This window comes from Anguilla anguilla, chromosome 1 (genome assembly GCF_013347855.1).
Source record: "Anguilla anguilla isolate fAngAng1 chromosome 1, fAngAng1.pri, whole genome shotgun sequence".
Lineage (NCBI taxonomy): Eukaryota > Metazoa > Chordata > Actinopteri > Anguilliformes > Anguillidae > Anguilla > Anguilla anguilla.
The window spans coordinates 2,644,511-2,667,922 of NC_049201.1; the positions used below are offsets into that span (position 1 = coordinate 2,644,511).

Consider the following 23,412-nt stretch of genomic DNA (forward strand, 5'->3'; position numbering starts at 1 on the left):
GCCATGCTTTAACGTGTTACTGAAAATTAAGGATAAAACGCACAACGTGTTTTGTTTGGACACAGGCCCCGAGGACACCCATTTGGACCGGTCGAATGTGTCTCTTCCTGTTGAGTAAAATGAAACATCACACAACACTGCCCCCTCTGGTTTGGATTGAAAAATACACCCCTAATTGAACACTAGGACAAGAGGGGCACAGATAACATCACAGAAGAATTGAACAGTCTTTTTTATTCAAGAAAAAAAGTGCTGTCTAATGTGGAGTTTGTGCTGATGCAGGGGAGGATTAACCTTTTCCCCTGACGCGTTCCTTTTCACTCAGGCTGTTTGGTGGGCCCTCATGCACAAGTAGCGTGAGATGTCAATATTTTCCAGGTCGACCATTTTGTGTCTGTTTTCCACAGGGAGGTCAGAGATCAGAGGAAGGAGAGATAAAAGGCTGTCTGTGTTTCAGAGAGCACCCTGGGCTTAGACACCAAGCCACGGACTCACCCAGGGCCTGTATTCATAAAGCTCGCTAGCATAGGAGCACTGATCTAGGACCAGTTTGGCCGTTTATTTTCTGATAAACAAGGTCTAGATGCGAACAGGAGGAACTGATCCAAGATCAGCGGTGTTGTTCTCAGACGCTTTGCGAATGCCACCTCATATCTGGAACAGGAGGCTAATATACACATCTCTCACACACACGCACACACAAACACTCACACACACACACAAATGCTCACACACACACACACACACACACACACACAGACACTGCAGCTCCTCAGTTTTGGGATTAGTTTTTGGGAGTTTGGAGTGGCGGCTTCAGCTCGTGAGCGATTAGGGCGTGCAGTCTCTCTGGGGCCTTTGTGGTTTGGAGAGCGTACAGATGAATTATCTGTGTGGTTTTCGGTAAGGGGGGGGGGGGGGTAGTTAATCATCTCGTCCCTCCCCAGGCATTTCGGGAGCCCTGAGCTCCATAATCAAACCTTAAGCCCCACAGCGTGCTCACAGAAGCAGAAGGCCCCGAAGATGCAGAGCTTCTTTTTCCTGTGGTCACTGTCGGCACACGCCTCTGTCCGCTGTGTCATCCATCATCCTCAGGTAATATGTGAATATTCAAAACAGGGATTTTTGAAAGGTTTTGCAACCCCTGTCCTTTTCCCCCTCTACCTCTTGCTCTCGAGAAGCTTCATAGCCTTCTGCCAGGCTGTTATCATAAATAAGAATAAATAAATTTTAAATTGACCTGCCAGGTAAAATAAAGTTTACATTAAAAAATATAAAATAAAATGTAAAAAATTTATTCTCCCTGCTTTTAAAACTGGGACCTTTTCCGTATTCCCTGGGAATTCCCTCGGGAATTCTAACATGCCTCGCGCTGTCCGAACTTCCAGGGATCCGCTCGCTCGCCTGAAGAGCGTTCCGCACTGCGATCGCGCCCGGTGGGGGGGGGGGGGGGGGGGGGGGCAGCGCTCTTGAGCGATTCTGCAGCCTTATCGCACGGTATTCGCCACAGGCTCCGCCCACTCCCCTGTTAATATGACAGAGCCTGCTGAGAGTGTAAACAAGCGTGTGTGAACCCCCCCAAACACAGATCCCCTCCCCCCCCCCCCCAAAGCGGTCATACTGACTAAAGCGTGATTAGGTTGTGAGTAAGCGGTGTTCCAGGCATCGCTCCGGAGTTTCAGAGCCTCAATCCCAGCCTTCCCGAGTTGCGCCGCGCCGCGCTCCGGAGTTTCAGAGCCTCAATCCCAGCCTTCCCGAGTCGCGCCGCGCCGCGCTCCGGAGTTTCAGAGCCTCAATCCCAGCCTTCCCGAGTCGCGCCGCGCTCCGGAGTTTCAGAGCCTCAATCCCAGCCTTCCCGAGTCGCGCCGCGCTCCGGAGTTTCAGAGCCTCAATCCCAGCCTTCCCGAGTCGCGCCGCGCTCCGGAGTTTCAGAGCCTCAATCCCAGCCTTCCCGAGTCTCGCCACGCTCCGGTCGAAGGCCGAACACGTGTCTTTGGTTTTGGGATCTGTGGGTAACCTAAGCTCCCCCCCCCCACCCACCCACCCACCCATGCTGGTGCGGGGTGGCTAGCTGTGAACATCTGGCTTCAGGGGACCCCTCTGACAGGACCTTTGTCACCCCATCATCACTAGTGGGGTCCCAGGGGTATGGGGTTTGGGGGTTTGGGGGTTTGGGGGGGGGGGGGGGGGGGGTCAGCGGGGTCACGTGCACACGCGTGCTGTCCAGAGACGCACGTTAGAATGTTAGCACGTCACGTTGTGCAGAGCGGCCAGAGAGTGTTGTAGTGTGAGACGCACACCAGAGCCCGCCCTTCCCTCCCACCTCCATCAGAGCACTGTCAGCAATAGGGAGCTGTTGGGGGCACGGGAGCCTGTGCTCCAGCAGGTAAAGTCACCCCCCCGCCCCCCCCCCCCCCCCAGAGAAGCAGTCAGCTCTCATGCACAGCAGCCAGCGAGGGTCGTGTTTTTGAAACTCGCAGCAGGCCTAACCCCCGCCCCCGCTCACACGTGTGCAGGAAACGGACGCAGTGTGGGCGTGTGTGTGTGTGTGTGTGTGTGTGTGTGTGTGTGTGTGTGTAGCACAGCTTACCGGCAGGGCTCCTCTCCCTGTGTGAACCACTCTGAGCTGAACCGAGAACATCTGCAGCAGGCAGGATGACAGAACTTCTGAAAACATGGAAGAGTCACTCTTCTGATCATAAACATTCAGCTCAATTACAGCGGGACTAAAACTGGGATGGGCAATGCCATTCCTACAGGGCCAGCCTGTATGCAGGTTACACTGCCTCCAATTACACCGGCTAAATGAGCTGATTAGCTGAATACCCTTACGCTTGTTTAACTGTAGATTAGACTGAAATAAGAACAATGGGACACAGGAACAGTCTGCAGCTGCTGTTCATGAACTTATCAAGAAATGTAGCTAAAGTGTCAATTAATAAATTATTGGGTTTCGTTTATTCAGAACATACGAAGAGTGTAGCATTTTGTTTGATCCAATGATGTATATGGATGCAGTGGGTGGGCTAGACCAATGAGGAATAAAGAATTTTTTCTGGGGGTAGACTTAATTGAGGTAATACTGCTCATTTTATCAGGCTTTTATCTAGAAAACGAGGTGCAGTTACTTTTGAATGGCAGCAAATTGAGGTCAATTAAGAGCTGGTCATTAGGAGTCAGTTGAAATTAATTGAGCTCAACTACGAAAACAAGCCCTAATTGGAGTAATTATGGGAATGTATATTTTAGTTTATTTTGTGTTTTTTTGAAAGAATGTGTAATATGTTAAGTCCTGGCTTCTAGGCCACTTTTAAGTCGTATAAAGTTTGTAATTTGACCGACTCATTCGCAGGATCCAGCTCGCTAGTCTTTAAGCAGATGTGTTTCTGCTCCGGTTTTGGGGACGTTTGCGAGCGGTTGGCCGTTAAGCGACTTTCACAGCCGAATAAAACCGCCGAAGTTAAACTTTAAAACGGGTCTTAAAAAGCCAAGTGTCAGCGTGGTCTGGGACAGGCTCCAGCGAATTCCCCGGGATCGTGAGTCAGCTGACCAGCGGCTTTCGCACGACACGCTCGCTGGGTAGCGGGAACGCGAAAGAGCGGGGGTCGGGTTTCCTGGAATAACCCCCCCCCCGCCACCCCCAAAAAAAAAACAACGCGGAAAAGTGTGCAACAATCTGCGAGAATATTTCTAATCTTTTAAGAATGTTTGGAAGGAAGATGCCTCCTCATGCTCACTGGCTCACATGCTCAGACAGCTGGTGTAGGCCAGGAATCTCAAACTCCAGGCCGCGGTGTCTGCTGCTTTTTGGTGTGTTTAAGTACTTAATTTAACTTAATTTAAGTGCTTAATTTACGACAAAAGGGGTGGGGGGGGGGGGAGGCCAAAATACATGAATATATGAACAGGCAGGCCCGGCTGCTCTGTGTAGGATCCAGAGGACGAGCAGGGAGTTGGCAGGCGGAGTGAGGTCCATAGATTTAGTTTTCCGGCGATCTCCCATCTCCCTTAAGCTCTGTAGATCCGCAGCCCCACGTCCGGCCTTGCCCCCCCCCCCCCCACCACCACCCCCCTATCCTGACCCGGCATGATGCGGGCCTGGTGATTAGAAACAGCCCTGGGAAATTCCCCCCCTCCAGCACTGGGAGTCAGGAGGGGCTGTGCTTACACAAGAGCTGTCTCAGACACACACACACACACACACACATACACATAGACATTCACACACACACACACACACACACACAGACATTCACACACACACACACACACACACATAGACATTCACACACACACACACACACATGATCCTCAAAATGAGGTCTTACGAGGTGTATGCGCGCGTATGTGCGTGTATAAGCATGTGTGTGTGTTCGCGTATTACATTACAGGCATTTTGTGTGTATGTGTGTGCATGAGCATGTGTGTGTGTACGCGTATGTGTGTGCACGAGCATTTGTGTGTATTGTGTTGTTCCCCATTCTTCAGGGTGGGTCTGTCTGTCTGTGATTGAGGCTAACGCTAACATCGTAGCCTGGTTGCGCACAGCAGCCTCTTAATGATAACACTCACACGGTCTACCTGGACGACTGCCCTGCGCCAAATGACATATTCCCCTCTCCGTGAGTAGAGGGTGGATGCCACTTTAGAGCAGTTTGAATTGCAGGCTTGTGAGCTGTAACTGGTGACCTGGCCAGGGTTCGGCGGTGCTGGAAGAGCCCTTCTCTCTTCGTCATTCAGCTATTTAAAAAAAAAAAAATGTTTTCTTTTAAACAAGACCATGTTAGGAATACAGCCACAAATAAAACAAGACTCCAAAAATTCAGCTTTCAGTTTTCTTCTGAATGTTGTGATGAGGACTTTGGAAATGTGGTGAATGTTATCAATGTGTTGTGGTTATATGCTGCTCTTCTGTCTGAAAGAATAGAAGTTATATCAGAAACAGAAAGGCGTTTTGCAAATACAGATGAAAGATTTTGGCTTTGATGCCAAGAAGCACAGGTGAGACTAATTAGGTGAGACAGGTGAGGGTAAGACAGAACATACCAAGCTGTGATTTTTGGGTGGAGTTCCCCTCAGTCAACGCACTGGAGCTCTGCAGAGGGAACAGTACTGTTTTAAAAATCTGGGCCCCTGTCTCTGGACCATGGGGGAGGGAGGGGGGATCATTATGGGGTTTTGGAGGGAAACTCTATCCCTAACTACTGAACATAACAGTAGTTACTGTAGTTACTGAATCCTTAACTTGCCTCAACACTTGCCTGCTTACTGTTTCCCTAAACCTTACCCTAATTCTAACCCTAAATGTTATAGCTTGTTATAGTTTGTCACCCACTCCAATAATAATAATAATAATAATAATAATTACAGAGTCAATTCAGTTACTGTGAATCTTTCATGCAAGTCCTTTGCAACTAATCAGTTAACAGGAAATATAAACAAAAAACAAACATGAAACAGTGCGAATAATTAGCAAGAACAACACATGAATGGTCAAATGAAAGGTGAAACTACTGAAAAGGATCATGTAGCAGCTAAAGCAAATGCGTCTCTGTGAGAAAGATCATCCTTCATGTCTTACAGGGAGTTCACACAGATGTGATCTGTTCCTTCCTTGTGAGGACACGGCGGGTCTTGGGGGACCTTCAATCGAGCTCCATCAGCACTGCCCAGCATCGGAGACCAGCGCTGAGGGCAGGGGCATGGCGGCAACGTGATTTTATCAGGTCCGGAAAACACAGACACACACACACACACACACACACACATACACTCATACACACAAATACACACATACTCATACACACACACACACTCATACACACAAACACACACACTCACACACGTGCAAACACACACTCACATACTCATATATAAGCAGCAGATGCATATTCATACATAGAAACACACTCATACACACACACAAAGACTCACACTCACATGTGCATACACACACACACACATACACACAAACATTAGGAAATAAAAAAATGTTTTAAAAAAATGACTTTCTTGTGCTCTCAGGTCTTGTTGGTATTTTCTGAGACTGGGGAGGGGGGTGGGGCTTACCTCTGATTTTAGTTTCAGTGTCTGGAAGTGACGCAAGCCGTTTGTGTTACCAAATCTGCAACATCAAGGAGAGGGAGATCAGTTCAGAAGCCCAGAACATTTATCTGATCGAACCTCTTCCTGTGATAATTGAAGTTTAGCTACCAAAAGGGCGATTTTAACTTTTCTGGAACATTTAAAGGCATTGGAGAAATCCTGGAACATAAGCAGACTACTTTGGTTTTAATCGCTTTATAAGGTCCGTGCATTTTCTTTTTTTCCACTAAGTATTTTCCACTGCAATGAAAAAAAAAGATAATTTGTTTATAAATAACAAATTTGGAGATAAAATTCCTGACTGCAGGGCTGGCTCTGATAACTCCACGGTCATATAAATACCTCTCCAGATGTTTGCCAAGACAATAAAACTTTTATTCCCAGCTCCAGAAAAAAAAAAGGGAAAAAAAATGTTTTTGTGAATTGCCACCAGTGTTGGGTTGTATTTTCTTTTTACAGGTCTGTTTTATTACTGTGAATGCTGAAGGAAAGATTTAAAACAGAAAAATCACACTTTAAAGCCAGTCAACTCTGCTCTGTTATTTATTAACCCCCCCCCCCCCCCCCGAAAGCCCCCAGTCAGGGGGGAGATACTGCTTTGAAACTCAGGGTCAGATGTGAAACAGCCGACTACCCCCACGCCAGCAGAACGGCATTCTGGGAGCTGAACTGGGGGAGGGGGGGGACAGAAGCCTGCTGCCTTATGATCTATTTGAAGAGAGAGAGAGGGAGAGGGAGAGAGAGAGAGAGAGAGAGTCAGAGAGAGAGAGAGAGAGAGGGAGAGAATAGGTTCTTCATGGGACCAAAAAAAAAAAACAGGGATTCACTTGAGCTACTACACCTGCTTCTCAAGTTGCCAGCAGGGTAAGTTCCTGTCCCGTACCTGTCCAGTGCTTCCTGCTAACCATGCGAAAGGTGTTTACAAGTTGCGCACATTATCGAGACAGAAAGCAAGTCCCTATCAAACCCTAGTTTGGCGCTGTTATTTTTTCCATCCGCTTGTTCCTAAGCAAGTTGTCAGTTGTGGTTAGGCCCCGCTCAGCTGCAGACCGTTTCACGCCCAACTGCAGGTCGGTGTTAATGTGGTACTTACCGTCAGCGAGAAGCTGTGGGGCTGCAGAGCTCCTGGCTCTGGGGGATTTGGGGAATCAGTAATGGCTCGCTAATTCATCAGTGTCCCAGCATGACCCCCCCCCCCCTACCCCCCCAGGAAAGCGCCACACCTGCACATTATTGGGTCAGCCCATCCACGCCCTGATGGTAGCCGAAGAGCCCTCCCAACCCACCATCGGTCTTTGACCGTCTCCAGTGGAACAGAAACTATTCAGCCACCCACCCCGGCCCAGCAGAAACATTGTCATCTGGTTCGCAGGTGACCTGGAAGTTGGCCCAAATTTTTGGACCCGTGGACGGAAATTCCAGGGTTTTCAGAATTGCGTCAGCGTATCGATTCAAGGGAAAAAAGATCCGGGCTAAAATCCATGAGTATCTAGCGTCTGCATTTGCGTTTGCGCAAGGCTCAGGGAGACAATGCACACAGCTGCAGAACCTCACCGCGCTTCTGTTCTTTCCTCTCTCTCTCTCTCTCTCTCTCTCTATTTCCTTCTTTATTTCCTCATTTGAGTTGATTGCCTCTGTATATTGCCATGTTGTAATCAGTGAATGAGCTTTCAGTTAAACCAAATCGCTGCAAAGCTTCTGTACGGTATCAGTCACTCACTGGTTTCGACCAATCGCTGAGCTTTCGCAAAAAGGTTTATCATTTCAGCCAATGATTGTAGTTTCAGATATTATGGGGTTTATGAATCCCAGCAATAGTGTCATGCACTAAATAATATCTCATTTCCTTCACTTTCATAATTCTTCATATAACAGGATTAGGTCGGCCATGAGTGTGGACTCTCCGTCACAACAAGAGATGTGATTTGCCCGCCAGGCCAAAGACCAAGGCTAGGGAATTAATTGCTTCTCAAAGCCCAATGTAATATTCTGTAGGGGACAGTGCAGTGTTAACGCACGTCTCTCACGTCTGCTACAGTAAGTTTCATCAGCCTTTTGTCCTTTGGCATACATTTAATATAGTGAGTGAATATTTACATAAACCAGGCTATTCCCACTTGGTCCAGGGATGATGGCTTTTTAATTTGCTTTGGAAAACAGCGTCTGCCAAACAATAAATGACTTCCCATCCAAAAAGCCTTTGGTCAAAATGTCAGCACAATAAAAGGAGAAGATAAAATGCTAAATTTTTAAGAAATAAAATGAATAAAAGATAAATAAAAATAAAAAGAAGAAACACCCTCTCAGAATGGCTCAAAAAGTCTGCAAACCACAGAGTTGGTCTGGGGCTGTGGTGTCTCCTTCACAAAGGCCAGACGGACAGAGAAAAGGTGCTTTTATGCGTCAGTGTTCGGTCTGGAGGGGCCAGGCACGTATTTCAGCTATCAAATGGCACACGAGAATTAATTTATCACGAACCAATTTCTAGTTATATATCCATATGGTTCTGACACGATCTTACAATGAGAACATTCCCCAGTCTTGGGACAAAGTCCTTTTGAAAATCACAAGTACATTTCATGTCTCACACGAAGCTATCCGCAAAAATTCCCCGATGGTTATCATTTTAGCTAGTCGTGAGAAAATACCACGGAGGGCATATGTGCCCAACATGTGCCAAATGCATGTTAATTATGTCCTAAGTGAAAGCAGGGAGATTTGTCTGATTTGTTTAGAATTGCAAACAATCTCGACAAAATGAACATGAGTGATCGCAAGATAATGTTCTAAAAATGTTCCTTCAGGTCAATGCTCAAGGGGCATCCATGAGACTGAAATACATCTATGCATTGGGAACATTTCCACTGACTGTCCTAATGCCCCAGGAATATTCTCAGAACCTGAAACTGTTGAGGTGAGATATAGGACGGTATGCTGAAGTGACATATGACAACAGTAAAAAGGGATATCCCTACAGGGATGTAAGCCTGCTCTGTCTGAGAGTGGTTGGGGAATGACACAGTTACTATCACAGATCCAGAGTTCATTTCGAAGCTGAAGCGTGGCAGTTGAGCTGACGGAAGCCATTTTGTAACCGGAGAATGTTTATTGCATTTCAGCCGGCGCAGAACCGATTTTCACGGATGATGCGGCCTGGCGCTTTAGTCTATCAGAGAGAGCTGTTTTCCCTGCTAATGAGATGGGGGGGGGGGCATTCCATAGCGGCTGTAGATCCTGTCAGTTTATTGGCTGGGCTCCAGCTAGCTTAGCATGCAGTCCTGAATCTGCTCGACTTATCTGTGACCAAAGAAGCAGAGCGTAACTAAATAAATAAATAAAGCTTACAGCTTTTTTTTTTTTGTTTGCAGGAGATGCTGGGAATGGGTGCCATTTTGTACGGCTTCACCGTGACTGTTCTGCTTGTTCCGCCCGGTCCGGGTCCCGAGCTTCTACTGCAAGCAGATTCTGACAGGGCGAGAATTAAGAGGAAAGGTCACGGGAGGCAGATGCTTTAACTTTGGGAGTCGTATTTTTAAATTCCACTGCTATGAGAGCTGAGGAAACTATGTGAATAATCACCCCCCCCCCCACACCAATTATACCCCCCCCCCCCCCAACCACTCTCTCTTAACTACACAACATAAATACATCTCACAGCATGCTCTTAGCGCTCGTGCGTTGATAGATACTGTGTGCGAAAACAGTTCTTTACCAGAAGTGATGACTGTAGCATTAGCAGCAGGGGCTCTGCACGAAAGGCGTCTTCATTCGGTTAGCCTTTCATTCGCGTGTTGGCCTGGCTGACACCTGAAAAAACCTCTCAGGTGAAGGCCGGGCAGAGACGCATCCCACAGGTGAACCCGCAGCGGGGGGTTTTACCTGCATGGCACGCAGATCGCACGCGACCGGGGGGGGGGTGGGGGGGGGTGGGGTTAGGGCATCGTGCTCCGTTCACGCGCGTCCGCTGTGGGGGGGGGTGGGGGTGCTGCACACGCTGGTACTCGTCCCCGAAACCGCGGTGGGAGGGAGGCGGAGGTCACGAGTCTGTCAATCACACGTCACTGAGCGGTTTCAGAACCAGATGCTTCTGGGAATGATTCATGATCGCACTGCAACTCAACATGGATTTCTTCATGGAGCAAACGTATGCGTATTTTCATTGTGCATTTGCATCATATTACATATATTTATATATTTGATAAGGAAGTTATGATGATAAGCTCATACCACTGAGTGAAGATGAACACTGAGAATGTTTATCAAGTGTCACTCAATAATGTATAACTGTCACGCCTTATCTTCTCTTTGTAGTTAAAATTAGACTGATGGCTTTTTTTTATCTGAAGAAACTTCTGGAAGCTGTTTTCCAAAGACAGGGGTCCCGTCGGGGGTCACTGCCTGAGGGTGCAGAAGCCCCAGTCTGATATGAGCCGCTGACCTCTCTGTCCCAAGTCCAAACACTGCTCCGGGACGTCCCGCAGTGGGGACTCTTCTGTTTCTGTGAGCCCGATACAGACAGCGGTGCTGGATGTGAGCACAGCTGAGCCTCATTCAGATACAGTGCTGGATGTGAGCACAGCTGAGCCTCATTCAGACTGTAGTGCTGGATTTTAACATAGCTGAGCCTCATTCACACACAGTGCTGGATGTGAGCACAGCTGAACATGTTTCAGACAGCAGTTGAATGTGAGCAGAGCTGAGCTTCATTCAGACTGTAGTGCTGGATTTGAACACAGCTGAGCCTCATTCACACAGCAGAGCTAGGGCCTGATTGGCAGGTCAAACCAAAGGAGATCTATCTGCCAAAATTTGATCTGTCAAGAGTTGAAACATATCATGCACCTCCATTTATAGTCATTTCCTCTGAAAAAAAAATATTTGCATCAAAATCACAAAGAAGGCTAGCAGCATCGGTTTGCTGCTGCGGCGACACAGTTGCATTCTGGGCCAGCAGGGACTGAAGATCCAGAGCAGTATAGAGCGCCCCCTGGAAAGTCATCCAGGTCTGGGTCCACCATTAAAACGTGTGCCCGTGGACCGAGAGACTACACATTAAAACGTCCAGCTTTAAATCAACTCTTACAGAGCACATATAGCCCCCACTGGACTCATGTGTACTCCGTTAGAGGTGAAATAACACTGGACATTTTACTGCGTAGCTGGATTTCAGGAAACAGGAAAAAAAAGAGGACGGGAACCTCCCTGTGAATTAGCCAAGGGGGGGGGGGGGGGGCTTTGAGCCTTAGTGTGGGGTTATTTACTGGCCGGGGGGGGGGGGGGGGGGGGGGGGGGGGGGGGGGGGGGCTAACGACCGGACGGCCAGCACGTCTCTCGGTCTGCTGAGAAACACCAGGGGCTGTTTGTCTTAATTAATTGTGAGCCCACATGTCCCGATGCGCAGGGCTGGGAGGGGATGGGGCGGGACGGGATGGTAGCTGGCGTGGAGGGGGACGGGGGGGTGTCCCAAATGACTGTCAGCACTCTGTCTCTCCCGTGCTTTCCTGATCCGGAGGCTTCGGCAGGTAGCAGCTGGATCCGGAGCCTCCACCTGGATGTCAGGACTCTTTCAGCATCGACAGGTATGTTTGTGTGTGTGTGTGTGTGTGTGAGGTGATGGGGGTGGGTGTGTGTGTGTGTGTGTGTCAAAAACAAGTGGGGGGTATTGTATGTGCATGAGTTTGTACATTTGTACACATACCACTACACACACATTGATGCGTGCACACATGCACACACAAACAATATATGCACATAAGCACACACAAGACACATCCAGGCTTATGCATGTGCACACACACACACACATACTCACTTTCCCACCCTAACAAACACATAAACACACAATGTCAAGAAAGGCGCTCCCATATGCTGCTTCGCCAGGCAAACTGTCGGTTGCCGGTCCCAGTTGCTGCCTGTCGGGTCCCGTCACGGAACAGCTCTGCAGAAAACCCTCTTTAAGTGCGGCTGAGGTTTTTCGGGTTGAGGCAGAGCGTGGGCACATCTTCAACGGGGCGAGGGGGGGGGGGGGGTGAATGTGGTCGGTTTTCTCGGTCCTTCTCTGCCCCTCTCAAACATTCGGGTGGGATGTGCTAGCGAAACTCGCATCATGTAGAATAACATGGCGGATGTATTTATAGCCTTCTTGTGTGTGGGATAGTACACTGGGGCGCCAGAGGGATGCTATCTCAACAGAGCATTGCAGTGCATTCTGGGCCTCTGGGGCTCGACGGTCTCTGTAAAATTACAGAGGGGGCAGCTTTGGGGTCGGCGTTCCCAGAGGAAGCCGACGGATCCGGAGAGAAGATCCTGAAAGGATGAGAGCCAGCCTCATCACAGGAATTCATCTGGGCCACGACCGGAAGGTCAGGCCACTGGAGACGATCTGAGGCCGTGTAAATTTATCTGGGCTTTGATTGGCAGGTCAAGCTGAGGGAGACTAGGCTCTGATTGGCAGGTCAGGCCGCGGGAGTTCATCCGGGCATCAGCCTGCAGGTCAGGCCCCTGGAGATGATCTGAATCCTGATTGGCCACGGGACATTATCTGGGCTTTGATTGGCAGGCCAGGCCACATCGGAGGCACATGACAGGTCAAGGTTCTGGCAGCCAGGAGGTCAAGCTGGCCAATCAGTCACTACTGCAACCTTCGTGAACTTCCAGACACACAAACTCTATGACCCCCGTGCTGCTGCTCTAGAGAGAGCTCCGTCCCCTCCCCCCTACCCCCACCCATACCCCCACCCCCCCTTACCCTCCCACCCCCACCCCTATGAAACGCATCTGCCACTGCTCTCAGCACCTGGGGTCCGTCCAAAACGCCGCCTCCGTAGCTTTCATTCCTTCAGGGTTCAGGGCTGTTTATTTTCGACTCGCCTTGCGCTGGCGCATTTCGCCGGTTTTAACGCGCCGAATCAAAATGGACGCTTTGAACCGGCGCCATAAAAACTCCTCAAAGTTTCAAGGTCCTCACGGCTGAGAGCTGAGGAATGGCGGTACGAAGAGCGCCTGAGAGGGTCCGTGTGTCAGGTTCTGACAGGATAGGCCAGCAGCCCTTTCACTTCTCCTTAATTTCCCCTTTGCCGTCAGCGTTGTGCTTGTGAACTAAAGACTTTGAGTTTACTTTCCTGCAGAAGCACTAGCTAGGATTCAGTCCGAGTTTGTTCGATATAATACGTTCCTTTCATTTAAATTGAATTAATTGGTGCCTTTTCCTCTACAAATGCAAGATTGTCTTGAGTTTGGCAGTCAACAAAATCGGTGAATTAGTTTAGTTAATTATATTCTATGCATTAATAATGCTTTCTGTCATCATATATGGCTGCAAGCCAAATAATGTTCTGTAATGTAAAATATGAACATTTAGATGCCTTTTACAAGATTTTCTCATGAACACAAATTCTGAAGCACAGAAAAACAATTTAATTAGGGATGAAACTTGGCGGACCTTTAATCAAAACTGGTTTGGAAGCCTTAGAACCACCTCCCCAAGAGGACAGTTTTAAATCGCCCTGAGACTGAAGATAATTGCATTGAGCTTTCCTGCTGAGGCTGAGATCACGGCATCATGGATCTTTCTGGTTCAAACCGGCTGTGATCGCACAGCGTGGATTAAGTCAGTGTCTCTCTCCCTCTCTGCCTCGACATCACACTGACAAGGTCCAAGGAACGCCTGCATTTTGGAAAAAAATAATAATTCACTGGAAAAGTCGATCTTTTCCCCTAGTGACTGGCGTGTTTGTTGCTTCTTTCTACCAGCTCCTGAGCTGTTGACCTGGGATATCTGTGACTATAAGCAGGCTTTAACTGCTTTCCTGTTGCTACGGGCCGCTTTGTTTATGTTTAGACTAAATTACAGCCCACGCTGGCATCAGGCGCCCGCGCGGTGCTGGGCCACGCCCGGCGGCACTGCACTGGCACGGCCGCAGTGACTCACTGCTGTGGAATCCACTGGAGCCTTTGGCTCAGTGCCACGGCCTTTACACTACGCCCCCGTCCTGCACCCTGTGCCCTCTACCCCTGTCCTGCACCCTGTGCCCTCTACCCCCGTCCTGCACCCTGTACCCTACACCCCCGTCCTGCACCCTGTGCCCTCTACCACCGTCCTGCACCCTGTGCCCTCTACCCCCGTCCTGCACCCTACACCCCCGTCCTGCACCCTGTATCCTCTACCCCCGTCCTGCACCCTGTGCCCTCTACCCCCGTCCTGCACCCTGTACCCTCCACCCCCGTCCTGCACCCTGTGCCCTCTACCCCCGTCCTGCACCCTGTATCCTCTACCCCCGTCCTGCACCCTGTGCCCTCTACCCCCGTCCTGCACCCTGTACCCTACACCCCCGTCCTGCACCCTGTATCCTCTACCCCCGTCCTGCACCCTGTGCCCTCTACCCCCGTCCTGCACCCTGTACCCTACACCCCCGTCCTGCACCCTGTGCCCTCTACCCCTGTCCTGCACCCTGTGCCCTCTACCCCCGTCCTGCACCCTGTACCCTACACCCCCGTCCTGCACCCTGTGCCCTCTACCCCCGTCCTGCACCCTGTATCCTCTACCCCCGTCCTGCACCCTGTGCCCTCTACCCCCGTCCTGCACCCTGTACCCTCCACCCCCGTCCTGCACCCTGTGCCCTCTACCCCCGTCCTGCACCCTGTATCCTCTACCCCCGTCCTGCACCCTGTGCCCTCTACCCCCGTCCTGCACCCTGTACCCTACACCCCCGTCCTGCACCCTGTATCCTCTACCCCCGTCCTGCACCCTGTACCCTACGCCCCCGTCCTGCACCCTGTATCCTCTACCCCCGTCCTGCACCCTGTGCCCTCTACCCCCGTCCTGCACCCTGTGCCCTCTACCCCCGTCCTGCACCCTGTGCCCTCTACCCCCGTCCTGCACCCTGTGCCCTCTACCCCCGTCCTGCACCCTGTGCCCTACACCCCCATCCTGCACCCTCTACCCCCGTGCTGCACCCTGTACCCAACACACCCGTCCTGCACCCTGTACCCTACACCCCCGTCCTGCACCCTGTATCCTCTACCCCCGTCCTGCACCCTGTACCCTACGCCCCCGTCCTGCACCCTGTATCCTCTACCCCCGTCCTGCACCCTGTACCCTACGCCCCCGTCCTGCACCCTGTGCCCTCTACCCCCGTCCTGCACCCTGTGCCCTCTACCCCCGTCCTGCACCCTGTACCCTACACCCCCATCCTGCACCTTGTACCCGACACCCCCTTCCTGCACCCTGTACCCTACACCCCCGTCCTGCACCTTGTACCCTACGCCCCCGTCCTGCACCCTGTACCCTACACCCCCGTCGTGCACCCTGTGCCCTCTACCCCCATCCTGCGCCCTGTACCACTGCCCTGTACCCTCTACCCCCATCCTGCACCCTGTGCCCTCTACCCCCGTGCTGCACCCTGTACCCAACACACCCGTCCTGCACCCTGTACCCTACGCCCCCGTCCTGCACCCTGTGCCCTCTACCCCCGTCCTACACCCTGTACCCTACACCCCCGTCCTGTACCCTGTGCCCTCTACCCCCGTCCTGCACCCTGTGCCCTCTACCCCTGTCCTGCACCCTGTACCACTGCCCTGTACCTCACACCCCTGTCCTGCACTTTGTACCCTGCACCCCCGTCCTGCACTTTGTACCCTGCACCCTGTACCGCTGTCCTGTACCCTGTGCCCCTGCCCTGTATGCTACACCCCTTCTTGGTACCCCTCTGCTGCAATCCTGTACTCCTGCCCTGTACCTCATACCCTTGCCCTGTACCCTGTACCCCTGCCCGGTACCCTGTGCCCCAGCCCCATACCCTGTACCCCTACCCTGTGCAATAAGCAGCTGCACATATGCATAAAGGCCAAATGTAATTTGCATGTGTCACTCTAGACAGATGCGTCCGCTGAGCTTAATGAAATATCTAGTAAAAAACGAATAGTAGTCGCATCCTAGTCTGTGGTGCATAGAGGACTGCGGTCATGGAAGAACATTCCAGATGAACAGGGTTAGCCAAAACACTTGCTACCAGAGGAAATAACTCTTCTCCTGAGTCAGAGGAACATCATCTTCAGATCTCTGAGATCTTCGGTGACTCTTCTGTGATATTTTGTCTGCGTCGGATCAGTTTCCGGTATGAAATCAGGTGGGTTTTTTTTTTTGGTGGCGAGAACCACAGCAGAGAGAGAATGTTCTCAAGTGCGCTGTTTATGAATCACAAAACCTCCTTCGACTCTTCTCCCTCATCCCAAAACCATATTCCGTCAGTCCGGCACAAACTGCGGTTTTTCAGTTTTTTATTTTTTACCAGGTCGACTCCACCCACCACAGTGGTATTTAGCCGACTGCTTCTCCTTACCCGTCTCTGGCTTCTTCAGTTATAACCTCCTGCATTTTTCGGATTATAAAACATTTGTGTCCGGTATTCCTTTGTTGGGTTCATTCATTGTCTTGCACAGTGCACCTTTGTGGTGTCAGAGCCAGAACATCAGCCTGATGAAGGCAATAGCTAAAACATTAGCAATTTCTTCTAAATAAATATAAACTTCTGTTGGAGAATGAAGCATAGCATTTAGCATCTCTGCCTGCATTTCCTGTATACATAAATAAATAAATAAATATGTATGTTTGGCCAAATGATGAGGTCGGCTTGTATGATGAATAAAATTTGTTGCTCATAAACTGATATAGCCAAGAAACACGGGGGGAACATTTTTGTTGGCAAGCTAAACAAAGAGCGCATTAACATTTATTTTTAAGAATAGAACATTTCGAAGATAGGGGAAGAATGTATTGTTTTGCCAGCGTTACCATGGAGGGGGGTAAAGTTAAAACGGGACTAACGGGGGTGGGATGGGAGAGTGGGGGTGATGAATAATGTCAGGGGGAATGAATTCGAAGGAGCAGAATGTTCTAGCTAGAATGTTTTCCACTCGTACAGATGAAGTCTGGTCACAGTGACGGGTCACTTGCCCACAGTCAGTGGTAACCAGCGGGCAGGTCACTGCCCATGTTGGAGCCAGGCCCCCGGTCATGTTATAAACAAAAACAACCACATAGCTCCCCCCCCCCCCCCCCCAAAAAAAAAAGAAAAGAAGAGAAAAAAAACACCCCACTGACATTCCTGCAGTTTCCCTAGAGTTTTCACCACGACTCTTCCCTGGAACCAGCTGCCCCGACTCAGATCTGTCCCGGCCTGTTTCCTCTCAAACACCTCCCGAGGTTTCCCAGGCCTTAAAAGCTCAAAATGGCAACCATACTTCTCCAACCAAGGAGAGATTTGTAAAAGCAGAATTCGAAACACGATGAACTCTTTAAGATTTTTTTTTTCCCCCATTATCCAACACAAGAGAAATGTGGCAGTCTTCGGACAGCCAACACTCTGTATAGGAACCCCAAAACTCCACCCACCACCCCACCCCTCCCCCTACAGAGTCAATTTCCGCCTTGGTGCTTTCTATACTGTCCCGTCTTTATCGGTAACCCTCTCTGCCCCCCCCCCCCCCCCCCCAATATCCCATCTGAATAAAATGGAGAAGTACATGAGGAGGACAAACTGTCTGCTCAGCATTTTTGGTAAAAATACCAAAAAATCCAGTAACAAAAATTAGTAACAAAAGGGGCCCTCATAAGCAAGCAGTGATGTCACTGTCCTTGGGGCTCCTCAGGAGGCTCAACAATTGGCTCCAAGCAAACGGTTCCTCAGAACCAGAACCAACAGACACACATGAAAACGGAGAATCAATCACCATTCATGTTACTTCACTTATTGCGTATTTGATGCTTTCCTCAATGAGTTCAGGTTGATTACTGTTTAAACGGTGAGGGAATCATTTTCTTGTTTTTTTTCCCCTTACATTGGCTCAAAAAGGTTTTTTCCTGTTTTTTTTTAAATTTTTTTTATATTTCCTCTGGAAAACAAGTCTCAGTGAAGCTCTTTACAGTTTAGTCATTCAGTGGACACTTTTAGCCAAAGCAACTTACAAAAGAGCATTGTAAGTCACATGGTCAGCAAACCCCCAAAGATCTAGACCACCGTGTGATGAGCTGTTCGTAAATGGCTTGATAAAATAAACTTTATAAAGGGGTTTCAGCAGGAGGTTGCAATCAGACATGTCCTACAGACACAAAGAAATCCTTCGCTTTAGTTTTGAGCTTTTTGTCACTGTCTCCATCATCTCCCATCTGCTGCATTTGTCTTTTAATTCTGTCCATCTTCTTAATTCTGTTCCCTTTAAAAATCTGTGCATTTCCAAACATACAGGAGAGTATGTAGTGCCTCAAGGGTAAAAAAAATATATATGCTGCTATATGGCGAGACATATTTATTACATACATAATTATTTTTCATAATTGTGTTCACATTTAGAATATATTGAAATAAATTGAATTTCAGAAAAGGAACAATCATAGTCTGCAGCCCTTAACAGTCCCATACCTTTTCCCCAAACCCCCCCCCCCCCTTCACTCCCCCTCAAATCTAATTTCTGTTTCAGCCTTGTAAACGCTTGACACAGGGATCCATAAAACGCTTAAAAATACCCCGCCGAGGGTCTTCGGGGAGGGGGTGGGGAATGCGGGGTTGGGGGAGGGGGGTGATGGGGAGCTGGGGGGGGAGGTGAGGGTTGCCCGTGCCTGAGGGCTTACTGGGGTTGGAACCGACCAATCAGACGCGTAGCTGGCTTCCTCCTCTCCCGGACCAGCTGCGGGGGGAAGTTTGGACAGGAAGCGTGACTCGCGCAGCTGTGGATTGCGGACAGGAAGTGAGGGAGGACTCGGGGAAAACTCCGCAGAGAGGGCTTCTGGGATAGCGCCACTAAGTCTGCGCTGCGTGAATCACCGAACTGCCTTTTTTGTTTTTCTTTTACAGTGGTTTTTGCCCACGGGGCAACAATAAAGTCCTGATCTCTTACAGATGGATGTCTTTCCATTTCACTTATTCTTTTTTAATTATAAGACCGTGCTAGTGCTATGCATCACAGGATACAAGGCTCCGACCTCAGTGTCAATACTGGAGGGTTCTGAAAAATAAAAAAATTATTATTATTATTTTTTGTAATTGAAGGATATGACAGAACATCGAGAGACAACTAGCTTACCCTATTTTAGTCTGTGGTTGGATCAATCGTAAGCGGAGCTTTAATTTTCTATGCAAAGCCTACTAATCCCGGAGGATTTAGAATGAAGTTCAAGCCTCAAGACGTGAAAACAATTAAGGATCAATACACAAAAACGTACCTCAAAGCACTCGTTTTGCAAGTGCCCAACAAACACTGCCTGCACATGCTGGCCATTTTGTTTGGAGCGCGTCGTGCGGTTGAAGAAATTCATTTTTTTTTGTCACCGTATTTGTAAATCACCTGAAAAACACTTAAGTGTGTTCCGCCTCAGGTGTTCCTTCCGTGTTCCTAATAGGGCTCTTTGCACCTTTCAGACTCAAACAGCTTTGCTTGTCTGAACTTTTTTTTCTTTTTCTTTCATGAATTAGCACAACCTGTCGAGGCAGTGGCTTAATTACAGCACTGGAGCCTCTGGCTCGCGGTCCTGACAAGTCCGACGCTCTGCAAGGCTGTACACGAAGAGGAGCCATCTGCAGAGCGACAGAGCCCGAGGGAGAGACGAAAGACGAGAAAAGGAGGGAAAAAAGGGGGAAGGAGTGAGGGAGAGAGGTAGAAAAAACGAGAGCGAGAGAATTGGAGATGGAAAGAGATGGGGAGGGAAAGAGAGGACAGTGTCATAGTTACTGTATATGTAATCTATATATATATAGAGAAAGAGAGAGAATGAGATACTTATGAGACAAGTAAATGGTGAGAGGAGATGGAGGAAAAAGAGAAGTGGTTAGAGAAAGATGAAGAGAGGACAATTCCCCAAGTTAACAAGGCCATGGGAAACACCCCCCCCCCCAAAACAACCACTCACTGGTCCAACCCTCACTCATCCTCATCCAGAACCCCCCCACCATATGCAGACTCCATGTTGGGGGTCAGGCAAATCCATGTTGGGGCAGGGGTTTATTTACAACGGGGGTGAAAATTATATGGGGCTGAGGTGCATCCTTTTATCTAACTTGCTTTCTGGACTTTCAAAGTGAAATTGGCATGGGGGATGGGGGGGGGACATGGGATGGGGTACACACGAGCCCCCAGATCGTCTCTCTCTGCCAGGAACCTCATTAGGCAGACAATTAGGAAAGCACAAGCTTCTGTTAAACACTCTTCCCACTGTGGCTCTCTCCTTCTCCATTTTCCTGCAGAATGGCTGTGGGCCATCGAACTCAGTAAAAAGTTCAGCTCCTCTGCGCGTGCGTCAGGCAATAGTTACAGTACATGTATTTACAGGGTAAAAAGAGCCGTGTGAATTTCCTGTGGTGCAGTTCCCTCCAGCCATAGTTTTTTTAACGGTGGAACTGTACTGTATGTATGCCCAGCAGAGTGTTTCACCCAGGGGCTTCAGGTCTTTTCCCCCCTTGTTGACCTCTCTGGCTCTCTCTCTCTCTCTCTCTGTGTACCAGTGGTTTGAGAACAGCAGTCGTCACAGTCAGTTATCAGATCAGCAGACGGTCAGATGGAGGTCTTTCTTACAGGCAGCCATCCTTAATGGATTAGCCTTCAGGAAAACATACTGGAGCACTTACCAGCCTGTGTGTGTGTGTGTGTGTGCGTGTGAAAGAGAGCGCGTGTATGTGTGTGAGTGTGTGTAAAAGTGTGTGTGTGCGTGTGGCTGAAAGAGTATGCATGTGCATGCGAGAGCACGTGTCTGAAAGTGCATGCATGCATGTAGGTGTTTCAGTCACCCAAAGTAGATTACTTATCAGCCTGTGAATACGTGTGTGTGCGTACAGTTGGGCGCTTTCTCTATTTCCTGTCTTTAGAACCATCCACAAAACTCAGTCCAGCTAAAAGGAACAAGGGAAGTCACAGGAAATGCATCTCTGAGGAAGTCGACTGTTAGCATTGTTTAGGAGAACACTGAAAACTCCACCTCCAATCCCACAGTGCTAATCAGCGACCCTACCAAGCCACTGTCACAGTGACGTTGAGGAGACACGTCAACTGAACCCAGGCCTGGTGCTGCCAGATTATCCTCTCTTCCTTAACGTAGGGAATCGCGACGCGCGTTCAGACAGACGCGGAAATGGGAGTGTGGGACCAGGGTTCGAATGCGCCTGGGTGCCTCCTGGGTGCGACCCTCTCACCTCGTTTCACCTCCTTGGGGCATCGGGAGGACAGGCGCCATCTTGTCAGCGATGTCCCATCGCTATCGAGTACCCCCAAAGGCTAGCCGGCGCATCACACCTCTTCTTCAGTTCTCTCCTTCTTTTTGATCATTTTCCTCCCCAAATTCTATCAGGATACAAGTCTCAACATCACCCAAACATACAGTAAGAGTCACACCAGGAGTGTCAACACCCCCCCCCCCTTCAAAAAAAAAGAAAACTCTCTCATCATACACCTGGAGTCTCTCTGCTTGATGTTATGCTTAACTTAACTAGAATGCTTAATTAATGACCCCCACTGCAGAGTAGGGTGCTGGTTTTGCACAAGACAAGCCTCCACCCAGCCTCATGTTGGACAGTAATTCAGAGCCTGGGGCATAAGGGGGGGGGGGGGGGGGCACCTGTCTGGGTTAAGGGGATCCAGGCGTAAAGCAATCAGGAACAGGAGGAACAGGACGGGAGTCTTTTTGCAGATTCAGCAAAAAAAAAAGAAGGAAAAAAAGAGAAAAAGAAAAAAAAGGCTGGGATCCTTCTGGCGCGCTGCTTCACCTCTCCTTCACGCTCCTTCCTTTCCAATCCCTTGATTAGGGAAAACGGGAAAGCTGAGAATATCGACCTGGGAATAACAATATTCCGGAGTTCAGACAGCCCCGATGGAGGGGCTGGCTGCAATATCCTGGCTGAACATTCCCGTTTTCCAAATGATACAGGGCCGTGCCAAGCTGCTTCTGCTGAGCTGGGGTTACTGCTTTACTTTTCTGAAGATACTTTCACATTTTGGCTCTAAATTTAAGAACAAATTGTTTGATGAAGAGCAAAAACAAGGCAAGCCTTTTGAGTGCTTTTTTTCATCGCTTTTCTTCTTACATTAATAATAATTTTTGTTTGCATTAATCATTAGGGGCAGTTTTTGTCAGTACATGCTTTCAGCAACTGAAAGAGAGAGAAAGAGAGAGAGAGAGAACAGACTCTTCATGGGGCATGAATGTGGATGTATATCTACAGTAGCAGAATATGGACATGTATATTATCCAAGTGCAGTATTAAAACATGAATTGCTTGTACAGAGAGAGAAAGAGAGAGACTTATTTATTTTTCGCCGTTTTGGCTTTGCTGTGAAAGGGCTGCTTGTGAGAGGGACCCGTCTGCCCCTGTCCTGCCCTACATGTGAGTTTAATTAATGGCCCTCTGCCATTCCTAAGGGGAGGGGGTGGAGGGGGGGCAGAGGTTCATTTAGGACTGCTTCCTTTTGGGATTCCTGGAAAAGAGTCAGACCCCCCCCCCACCCACACACACACCCCGCAGGCCCCATCCCCCACCCCCCCGGCAGTGAAAAGGCTGGCTCGCCGGCCACAGGGGTGTGTCTGATAAGGTTGCCATGGAAACTGGCTTAGGCTGGCTTATGCTATGGCTGCGGGCCTGCAGGCAGGTACAGGTGCAGGCGGAATCCAGGTGTGAACTCACAGATTTACTGCCCCCAGGGTAAGCAAGGAGGAGGGACTACCTCACATGGTCTGGATCTGTTAAGGCACTGTTCTAGTGCATGGATGGGCCCCACGATCCGTCCTTATATCGGGACTATACCGGGGTCAACTGTGACTGGCAGCCACCCAAAGTGGCACACAACAGTATCGCCCAGGGAAGGGAGGGGTTTCAACCAGACAGGATGCGCATCGCTCGCTAGCACCGCCTGCTGGTGGACCAGGCTCCTGCGAGTTTGTCTGCTGAGCTGCACGTGGACGGTCTTCCACCAGCCTGCGTCTGTGCGAACCCTCGCCCTCGCGAACAGCGCTGCTGCAATACGAAAACAGTGGCTGCATTGTGGGCTTTAGAGAGCCAGCTCACTCGCTCACTCACTCATGTCTGCTCTCTCCCACTCGCCACAGCGGAGGCTGCAGCACGGACAGCTGGAAAGCAAAACTTCACTCCAAATTTGGGAGGGAAAGTGCAGAGGCTGGCAGTTGTGTGGAATGCGTGCAAATAAGGGCCATAATGCATCAGTGCGAGCACCCCCCCCCCCCCCCACCATGCCCCCCCATGTCCCTGGGTCCGCTGCTATCTGTAAAACCCTGTGACTGTGAAGCGTTAAGCGTAATTACGGATGACTGTT

General features: G+C 49.6%; 2 long non-coding RNA genes across 2 annotated transcripts; one reads left to right on the forward strand and one right to left on the reverse strand.

The window, feature by feature from the left end:
• The first annotated feature begins 734 nt into the window (after window positions 1–734).
• On the forward strand, window positions 735–21,662 carry LOC118232011. The gene is made up of 3 exons (XR_004766194.1): window positions 735–1,092; window positions 11,615–11,681; window positions 20,958–21,662. It is a non-coding gene; the product is annotated as an uncharacterized LOC118232011 (long non-coding RNA).
• Window positions 4,448–6,115, reverse strand: LOC118232016. The gene is made up of 3 exons (XR_004766195.1): window positions 6,067–6,115; window positions 5,044–5,092; window positions 4,448–4,737 (listed from the first exon to the last, which is right to left on the reverse strand). It is a non-coding gene; the product is annotated as an uncharacterized LOC118232016 (long non-coding RNA).
• Window positions 21,663–23,412: the final 1,750 nt, after the last annotated feature.